The sequence below is a fragment of the Pagrus pagrus genome (assembly GCF_965226575.1).
Source record: "Pagrus pagrus genome assembly, chromosome: 15".
NCBI classification, from domain to species: domain Eukaryota; kingdom Metazoa; phylum Chordata; class Actinopteri; order Spariformes; family Sparidae; genus Pagrus; species Pagrus pagrus.
Genome location: NC_140199.1, coordinates 7,821,411 through 7,831,825, shown reverse-complemented (window position 1 = coordinate 7,831,825; position 10,415 = coordinate 7,821,411). Strand labels below are relative to the sequence as shown.

At 42.9% G+C, this 10,415-nt stretch overlaps 1 protein-coding gene across 1 annotated transcript in view; it reads left to right on the top strand.

The window, feature by feature from the left end:
* The first annotated feature begins 1,264 nt into the window (after nucleotides 1-1,264).
* LOC311270821 (receptor-type tyrosine-protein phosphatase epsilon-like) overlaps nucleotides 1,265-10,415 on the top strand; it is a 29,105-nt gene continuing 19,954 nt past the window's right edge. Inside the window, exons 1-2 of the mRNA XM_084375997.1 lie at nucleotides 1,265-1,533; nucleotides 9,568-9,793. The gene's annotated coding sequence lies outside the window, so the exon portion shown is untranslated. The remainder of the gene's footprint in view (nucleotides 1,534-9,567; nucleotides 9,794-10,415) is intronic.

Below are 10,415 nucleotides of genomic sequence, written 5' to 3'. Positions count from 1 at the left end.
CAACATAAAATGTCCATGATCTTAAAGGTCCCATAATAAGCTAACATGTCACTTACAGCAGCTGTAATGTTCAAAAAACACATAATTTTTCTCATACTATACATTCTGCAGCACCTTTATTCACCCTCTGTCTGAACGCTCCATTTTAGTACCTGTCTCTTTAAAGCCGCTAGAAAAGCCAAGTCAGCTCTGATTGGTCGGCTCTCACAGGCCTGAGGAGGCACCACCCACCACGTTTCTGCATCTTGTGACATCAAAACCATATCAAAGCTTTGACGGCTCATTTGAAGGCACAGTTACTGAATCTGGGCTGTTTGAGCTTTTCAATACATTCACATTATTTTTAACACACCTAGACCTGTGTTATGAAAAAAAAAAAAGGAAATCTCACTTTCTACAATATATAACCTTTTAATATATAAAATTATCATCTTATTTTACTGTCCCTATATGTCAGCCCTGTGATGAAGTGGCGACTTTTCCAGTTTGTACCCCGCCGTCGCCCAAGGTCAGCTGGGATGGGCTCCAGCCCCGTCGTGACCCTGAAAAGGATAAACTGTTTCAGATGATGGATGGATGGATGGATCTTATTTTACTGTTTGCTCTCGTATTTACAACTTTCTGTGAGCACATGAAGGCAGCATGACAGGTTCATCATTGCCAGCAGATGGCTCTACTACTTACATTTATGGTCCGAGTAGTAAAACCTTTGACCAGGTCTATTTATTTTACTGTTAAGTTCAGCCTTTTAGATATTTGATACACTTCAATAAAAAAAGAAAAGAAAAACTTGAAATAGCAGCTTTTTAAAAAGAAAATATAAATCAGAATGAAAACATCCTCCCATTATGAGACTGTTTGCTTAGTCTAACAGAAAAATATAATAATAATGAACAAATAAACATTTTTTGTTTGTTAAAATATGCCCCCTGAGTGAGTCTGTAGCATCATATGAGATGAGAAACAGCATGCAGTTTAATAAGGTCAGTGTAATCCCCCAGAGGACCACTACAGGAATGTCACAGCTTAAAGCCTCTCTTAATGCATTGAAGAAACGTCATATGCCAAAATGTCAACCGTAAAAAAATAAATAAAAAACTGTCATAGGGGAGTAGACAAAAACAAACTGAGCCCTTTCACGCGCAGGCCTGCCCTTTAACGTCCAGTGATGCAGGAATGTGAGGGATGCTGAGTGTCCACCTGATACACAGCTCTGCGCCCGGGGGAGGGTCTCCAGTCTCCACTCCGGCTGCCATAACAGCGCGCAGCTCAGGCAGGAAGGCAGGCGAGGAGGGGGGGAGCGCATCCTCAGAGAGACCTGCTGGAAACATGACCATCATCAGGGGGATACAGACGCATTTCTCCGGCTCCGCTCAGATCGGATGATTCGACAAACCTGCCGTGTTTTGCGTTATTCTCCAAAGGACGCAAGAGAGGACGAGGCAGGCGTTGCAGGAGAGACCCGAGCCGACATCATCATCATCATCATCAGCCGCTGCGCCGTGTGAGGCGAGGTCACCGCAGATTACCACGGTAAGATGCGGGAGGGGGGTGAAAAAACAGCACTGCCGGGCTACCTTTCCATCTGCGTGTTTACGCGTAAACACCGACTCTTCTCTGTCGGCGCGCCGTCATTTTTCAGACATGTCCCCGGCTTTTTTCCAGTGTAGTTGTGATGCATTCAGGCTCCGCGCATCTCCCCTTATAATTACACCTCGCTGCGTTTCGCTAAAATGCTTTCACATCAACAAAAAATCTCCAGGGGAGAGAGAACCAGATGCAGGCCACGGGGATTGGACATGATATTTATATTCAGACAGAAACAACAGGAGCTACAGTAAATATGGGTTAGTGGAGCAAACACACGCCCTGCGACCACAGGGATGCTCCATGTGATTATTTTCCCTCTGACCGATGATTGTTTTTACATTAACTGTACAGTCATCTGATAAATTGTTGATTTTCTAACTGATTTCCGGCTGGATTTTTTGGGGGGGAAAGGACGCATTGGATATGCAGCACAACCGGTCTAGACATAAAACGCAAGGGGGCGAGTACACGTAGTACACATATAGTAGACAGGCCTGATGCACACTCAAGCATTGGATGCTGTAGTTTACAAAAATGTGGGTTGTTTTGTATCATCTGTGTCAGTTTATCTTATTTGGATGCAGGGGCATTTCAAAATAAAAGGCACATCTTAAAAACATCAAAATAATCTACATTGTCCCTGTTTCTCATATGTGTTGGTGTCATGGTGGTGCTCATGTGAAATACGAGCCATGCATCTGGAACAAGTGAACACAAAAAGCTGTAACTGGTTAGTGCAGAGTCTGATTTTAAAGGAGCTCTATGTAACAATTTACACCACTTCATTTATTGGCCACATGTGAGCGGGTTGTAATGTGGCCTGAAAAAAATCAGTCCGTCTCTCTGCAGCTGCCTGTGAGTGATTTGTTTAAGTTGTTGACTGGGGGTTTCTTTGTGAAGGACGTGGGTCGGATTTTCCGTGACTGTCCAAAGGATGTGACTTTATGCACAGTCAAGTGCCTCCTCTCTACGCTCTGCTAACAGAGAGCAACAGCAGCTAACGTTACTTCAGATATGGAGACTGACGACGGGCTCCTTTAATAACAATGAGATGATATGTAAGTGTTGCCGTGTGGGAAGACTGATCGAAATGCCATGTGTTCATACATGAATTATAAATGTCCCTCATTCACCATAACCTCATTCACAATAACGTAACCTTCACTTCCCTCCCTGAATAAATGGCCTAATAACAGCTGATGTTAATTTTAGAATTACCTCAGATTCCTCGTCTGTGTGGTCTGAACATCAGGCTACGTAGCCCACATCTCCTCCACCTGGGGGATACATGCTCTATAGTTAGACACATGTTAATACAAAAATTAATTTCCCGATGATGACTTTTCAGTATCCTTAGGTGAGACTGATGCTGGTTATCTGAAACGCAGTCCACGCTGGCCTGTTTTAAAAGCATCGCCGCGAGTGTGGGCGGTTTGTGTAAACTTTGACACATGAATGCGGGACACCGATATGACAACAGCCCCGAAGACATGAGTCACTGTTGAGTCAACGCGATCCACTTCTCTGGCTTTCAAACGACGCCCATCTGCTTGAGGGATCATCCGGAGGTTGCCATAGATGACAGTCATAAAACCTTCGTCTCTGTCAGGCATGAGATTGGTGTTGAACACCTGGGCTGAAAGAAGAATGGATAAAGAGCACGGGGGAAGGATGAGGGAGTGGAGATGGAGGTGGGAGATAACCAGTGACTAATATCAGTGTCTGTGTGACTACTTTATATGTTTGCTGTGTCCTTTCTAGTGCAGTATCTTAACTCAACATTAATGTTGGCACGCTGCATCTTTACATTTCTTTAGGTTCACTTTTCAGTTGTATCTTGCTAGTACAATGTGCCTATGCTCTGGTTTGGTTTAGGCACAATAACCACTTGGTTAGGGTTAGGAAAAGATCATGTTTGGGCCTAACACACCGGTTTTGGCAGCCACAAACACGTCCGGAGATGTCCCGACTTCTCGTCAAAACTGTCCTGGTTTTGTTGCCGCAAACATGGCTGTTATTTGTCCTGAGGTCTCTGCTGTCACTGGCTTGGCAACCTGCTCACCTGTAACTCCAACACCATCCCTTCTTCCTCCAAATATGACAGTCAGGTCATAAGCATGTAATGTGACTGTGATATGCAAGTTTGGTAGAAATGACGAACATTTTATCCATCCTGGAGTTTTGTTTCTAAAAGTATTTGTGACACTTCTCCTTGTTCACACTCAGTTCTGTGTCTTCTTGAGGGCTTATGGATTTGTTTAATAGCAGAAACGTTTCAGCCAGAGAGGATTTGTACAGCGTGGTAAAGCAAGTCATTTATCCAAACTGATTTATATTTTTAACATTTAATTATCTTGATCATGGTCGGTACATTAAGCCTCGTGGGCTAATCAGAGGTTGATTTAGCCATATAACATTTCATTAGGTTCCTGGGTAATCACCCCTCTTAATTGGCCGACTTTAACTGTCCGACGTTTGTCACTGTTGCCTTCTTTGTCTGTTTTCTGCCACATGTTCTCCTGATTACCAGTCAAACAAGAGGTGTGTCCGCCTGTAGCGTGTGCAGTGAGCAGTGTGAGTTGTTTGGTGGAACAAGCAGATAAGAGAACCTTAAATAACTTCTTGAAACACTGCAGCTGTTTTTGATTGGACTGCCCTCTGAAGGCCTCTGCAGGCTTGATTATTGAGTGTGCTGCGTGAAAATGACTGCGTTCCCTATACATCCTCCGTCATAATCTTTAGGCACCACATTTTATAATCCGCTGCAACATCACAACCCAATTTAAAAAGTTTCTCGCACGCATTAACCTCCGACTCATGATCGTCTCTTGTTTATCATGTTTCGTAAGCGCAGCCGCTTGTCGTGCTAAGTCACTGTTTCATCAGGAAACTTGTGGTGCAGCGTGCCGTGAGAAGAAGAAGTGCTTGTGTTGTCACTCTGTCTGATAAAGAGGGAAGAAAGTGACTGTTCGTTTCAATGAGAGCTACTGCACTTCAACACAAAAAGAGCTGTTTCAGGATACACTCACAGTGAAGGAGACAAAGAAACCCCGAACGTGGCCGTATTAATTAGAAAGACAGTTCGGATTGGGCTGCTGTAGCACTCTTTGTTTGATTCACAGTTCCTACAGTTTTTAACTCACTTACACTGAACTCTACTGAAAGGAGAACTTGTTACCCTTGGTTGAGCTGCAGTGGCGGAGCTGTAATTGCACTGATTACTATCTCTCGTCCCTGGTTTCACCTACACTGTGCCCCAGAAGTGTCATTTTCAGAGTCCTCAAACTTGAGGCCGGAGATTACTCCACTCATCCTCTCATATGAGGTCATAAAACTAATGTTTCCCAGGCTATTTTCCCCCGGCGATAGCGATTTATTTCAAATCATGGGTGTTTGAGGCTCAGGCTCTGACATGCTCGGTGGACCAGTCGCAGTTAAGGTTTAGGACTGGTGTGAATAGGAGGTCGTGTGAGGTCACAAAGTGGTAGATCTTTAAATTAACAGAGAAATCGCAATTATTTCAGCATTGGTATGTCTTCATCTAAGACTTCTTTTCCTTTTTCAGTTTTTCCCTTCCCTTTAGTGTGTGATATGGTGCATGTAAAAGGTCTTGAAAGTTATGAAGCCCAAAGTCTGCGCCACTGGGAGATCCTCTCTCTCGCAGAAAACACTGCTCCTGAAGTGCCTGAAACGCCTCGTCAGGAGGCTTTCCTTGACATCACACCATGTCACCATGTCAGACATTTGCATAATTTATGCACTGCAGCTAGTTTTGCATGTAAGAATTAAGTAGCAGATGTCTGTCGCCAGCATTATTTTGAATGTAAGTGCTCTGTGTGTTACTTTGATTAGCATCCAGCAGTTAGCTTTCTAAAACCATATAAATACTGTTTTAAAGCTTTAACATTAGTGGCCGAGGCTGATACAGATCATATTCCTCCTGTAACATGTGTTTTTGGTTGTGAAGTGGTTCTTGTGGTGATAATTACAGTCACAGTGGCGCTAACTGGGAGCTAAATACACTGACAGAGCCGGCAGTGCTGGCTCAGGCGTGTGTGAGCTGACCAATCAGGGCAGGGGTGGGCCTTAAAGAGACAGGAGCTTAAACAGAGACAGAGAGTAAACACAGAGAGGGTAAGAAAACAGATTTTTTGAGCACCAAAGCATGTAAAGCTATTGTAGCAGTAAGCTAATATAACCTGAAGATGAGCAAAATATGTCTCCTTTAAAAAGCAGCATTTTGTCTTGTTGTTCAGGCAATTTCACAGCAGACAACCTCGCAGATTGAACTGAATTAGCAAACACACAAATACTCACCACGGTCTGAAGTGTGAAATCTAATGTTCCCACCTGACTGACAAAATAATACAGACTCAGCTTGCTCTGCACATTGAGCATCGTGAATGAAGAGTACTGCATGCATCTGCGCTCTCTGAAGACCTGCAGTAGTTTACCCCCATTATATAAGAAAACCGTTGATTCATCGTCACAGGAAACCACGTGCGACTCCGGGGTAGAAGCCATCAATATTGGATTTATGTGTCAGGAAGGCAGCGTGTGAATAGCATGAATGAACTCATTGAATATGTGGGGTGTTTGAATAGCATCCATGAGATTTTCTTTTTTAATATTTTGCAGAGAAACGAGTGAGTAATGAAGAAAGACAACATCAGTGATAATTCTTTGCTATGTGCTTAAAAGAGATACGTTTGCTTCATAGCCGTGCTTAGCTACAGTGCTCAGTGTTGTCTGTTTGGGTATAAATTAATGATCGAACCACAGAGTGCTGGGTGATGACTGCACTCCCATAAAACTTTAATGGCCTGCATGTTTCCCCTCTTACTCAATGGGCTGAGCGGCACAGAAAGGAAGTGCTTGTGCCTGCAGTAATCGTATGCCGTGAGCGTGTCTCCTTCTTCTGTGACTGTGGACTGGATGTGCGGGGCTGAAAGGAGAACAATACTCCGTGTGAAAAGAGGAAGATGGTTTCACAAAAGTCTCCCAAAAGACTTATAAGCAAGTGAAACATTATGTATGAACAGTATGAATAACTTATAGCATATTTTATCCGATATTATAATTTAGCTCAGGCTTTTTATAACATTAATCATAATATATTACCATTCAAAAAAAGCCTAGCCTAGCACTTCCAAGTGTGTTATTACTTGTTAACTATTAATAACTTCATATAATTGTTTGGTAGCTATCTTTTCTTAAGCCTGTCGTGTATAAACTAGCCTTGAGTTGAACCTTGGAGCTGAAAACGTGCTCAGATCCAAAGAAAAGAGCCACGGTTACTCTGCGACTCATCTTTGAGTGACAGATTCAGTAACAAGATTAATGTTTGAGGGCGAGGTCAAAGGTCACACGAGCTGTGTAGTGACATACTTACAGTTCTTTCTCAGTATACGTTGTCATTGAGTACATTTAAAGGAATAAATGCACCAGAGAGTCAACGGATAAAGATTGCAGCTACACGTCAGCATGTTGGAGACGTCTTACTTTAAAGGAACACTTCATCAATTTTACACGTCAGTGTCGTCTGAATAGTCGCAGGGAGTGAAACACAGCTGGTTGTATAATGTTTTCTGTGGCTCAGGAGGAGCTCTCAACTCTGAGAACATGGCATCACTTGAGCAATCTTTGCTTGGGTGTGGAGTTTAAGAGACGTGGGTGTTTACCAGGCAGGGCCTCTCTATAAAGGAGTTACATCATGGTAGTTGAAAGAGCCAGTGTTGTTGGACCTTGACTAGGGCTGAAGAGTAAAAACATGTTTTTTTTTTTGCGATTTAATTTTGTGAAGACGTGGATATATGCAGTTATACAACAAATAGAAATGAACAGAGGAGGCATAGAAATAAGACAAATTAACTGGCAAATTAAACAAGGGAGGCTGCTTTGTAGATGAAACCATATGAGCAAAAGCATTGTCATGTGTCCATACGGCCATAAGTTTGTCCTTAAGGGACGTTAATGTAGTGAAGGTAAAATGTGCGACAAAAAGGCATCAAAATGAAGTACTGTTGTGCTGCAAAAAAACAAAAATCATCATTATTTTAAAGGTTTTTCAGTAAGAATGAAAATTGTGATGCAAAGATGATCATTGCCACTCATCATGACTCATATGATAATCATAATATCTGTCAAAATAATCACAATAAGGTTGTTGTTTTTACCACATTGTCCAGCCCTAACCTTGGCTCATGCTAGAGGAGAGCAGTCAGGATAACTGGGCCTCTGTTGCATTGATTTGGGCTTTTCTGTTTTGCATATTACAGTGGGTGTGATGTGAATGAAAATCCATAATCTGATGTAAATGACAGGCAAGTTGTGGAGCAGGGACCAGACTGCCTCAGATATTTTGTTATCTTGCAGTTTTGCTGATCAAAGAAAGACTGCAGGTTTGAGCTGCCCGGTGGTCGGCAAAGCCTGTAAAATAGAGATTTGAGATTTTTGTGAGAACACATTTCTCTTAATTTTTTAATGTGAGGACCAAAATTGACCCACAGAATTGGATAATATGGCTGAAAGAGATGTTTCTTGAATCCTTACAGTCTAGTGATTAGCCAGATTTTTTAACTTTGTGCCTGTGATGTTTTTAGTTGCCACAGTTCTAATAATTCAGATGATCAAGAAAAAAAAGTCTGAATTCTCTGATTTCAGCTTCTTAAATGTGAATTTTTCTGCTATTTTCTACTCTTTTATGAAAGTAACATGAACAGCTTTGGCTTGTGAACAAAACAAGACATTTGAGGAAATCATTTGGGGCCATGGGAAACACTGATTGACATTTTTCAACAGATTAACTGACAATGAAAATCCTTAGTAGCAGCTCCATTATAGACAGATACTCTTCCAAAATGTTAGCTAGATTTTGGCACCCTACAGTAAGTGGTAACAAAATCATGTCTGGTCCATGGACTGCTCTGATGTTCGTGTCTCTTCTCTAAAGCAGGTTTTTGTTTCTAACAATGTAGACAAACTGGAACCTGTTTCTCTCCGGTGCCTCCACTTTATGTGAGTTGGAGCACATTTTAAAGCCTCATTTATGAAGGAAGGCTTTTGATGGAGTGCTTTTAATGGCAAACATGTTTATGCTCACATGCCACAGACTTTGCAACATTTGGAAAAGTTGAGCACGGCTCGTACGGTACAGAGGAAAAGAGGTGTTTTCCATACCTTGTTCATTCATTTTCCCTCAGACTGAGTGGGCTCGTCCAGCTGGGCCGAGTGACTAATTCACCTCTTCTCCGCTGCTTTCTGCTCGGCTGCGTCACGGCGGCCAAATGTTAACAATATGGCTTTGTGTCTCACACCTGTGGGCAGCGGGACTCTCGGAGAGTAGGAGTGAGGGGCAAAAGGGGGCATGCTTTCGCTCTCATCACAGTGACGGCTTTGTGTAAATATCGAGGAATTACTTCCAACATACTTTACGCAAGGGTTTTCTTGTACAGCCACGTTTATGGACAGATTTCTGGGCCGTGTGCGGTGGTAACTTTAATTGGGCAACACTGATTACAAACACCATTCACCAAGCGTTGAATGTTTACTCATGTGTACCACAAACACTGTTTGGGAAGACTTATTGGGGGATAATTAGTTTTGCATGGTTGGAGATAAGTAGCTTGTTAATGTTTTTGCCTTGCAACAGTGGCTTCTGCAAGTTGCAGCAGAGGCTGTTGCAGAGGAGAGCGCTAAACAGCACACAAACATTTGGACATGTGCGGCGCAAATGGTCGCACGTCCACACACACTCGCCCAGCTCGATGCAAACTCCCACTCGTTCCTCTGCTCTCTTGTTGTGTGTTCATGCATTTCTTGTTTGCTTTTTTTTCTTTGAGTCAGCCTCAAACTGTGAGTCACGGATGAATCTGCCTCTGTTGCTGCTTAACAGTATAATATGACAAATATATAGCTTCGGGGCTCGGCTGAACTTTTATACGTTTCTCATTATTGCCTTTTGCTTATTTATTCCAGGTTCCCATGATCCCTTGTGCCTCGATCCCAATCTGACACACCTCGAGCGACCTCAAACGACCTCATCCCTCCTTCCAGTCCTGCTATCGATATCTCAGAAAGGATGTGAGTGGGAGAAGGACTGAGGGTAGGAAACCCGGATAAACAAGAAAGGAAGCGGGACTGCGTGGCTGCTATGGACTGAAGGGTCAACTGAAACCAGATCACGCTGGCTTTGATTGGAAGTGTAAGTCTTTTAATAATCCCTCTGACCACAAACCAGCTCAACTCTGTTACCGGGAATCAATGGGAATTTAATCAATTAATGGGAAATAATCCAATAATTACAGTGTCTCCTTTCCAGATGAGACTAACTGGATTTCAAATCATCTCCCCACATCGATTCTTTTGACCTTAACCAAAGCAGGAGTCAGTGATCGGAGACATGTAAACAGGATAAAGACACAGCGTTACGCATCATGTCTTTTTGATGGGAGGTGTTGCGATATGATGTTTACAACAGCTGTTTTTTGAAAAGGCAGTCTCGTTCCCCTCCCTCATATTTGAAATCCAGCGATTTGAAGGTATAGAAGCGACTTACCAGACTGTAGAGCTCCATCGTTTCCCACTGCCTCTGTGTACTCAGGATGTCTGCCATTACGGCTGTTATCTGTGAACCCACAATCTCGACATTTATCTCCTGCAGCTCCACTCCTCTCCCCTCTCTTCTCATCTCATCTCCTCTCTCATCTTTCCTCTCCTCTCTCTGCTGCCACACTTTACTGACATGTGTTTGTGCTCTCGTTCCATCCTTTTCCTTGGCACTTGACGATGGAAGTGGTGGCTGTTTCTGGTTTTCTTTTTTTTCT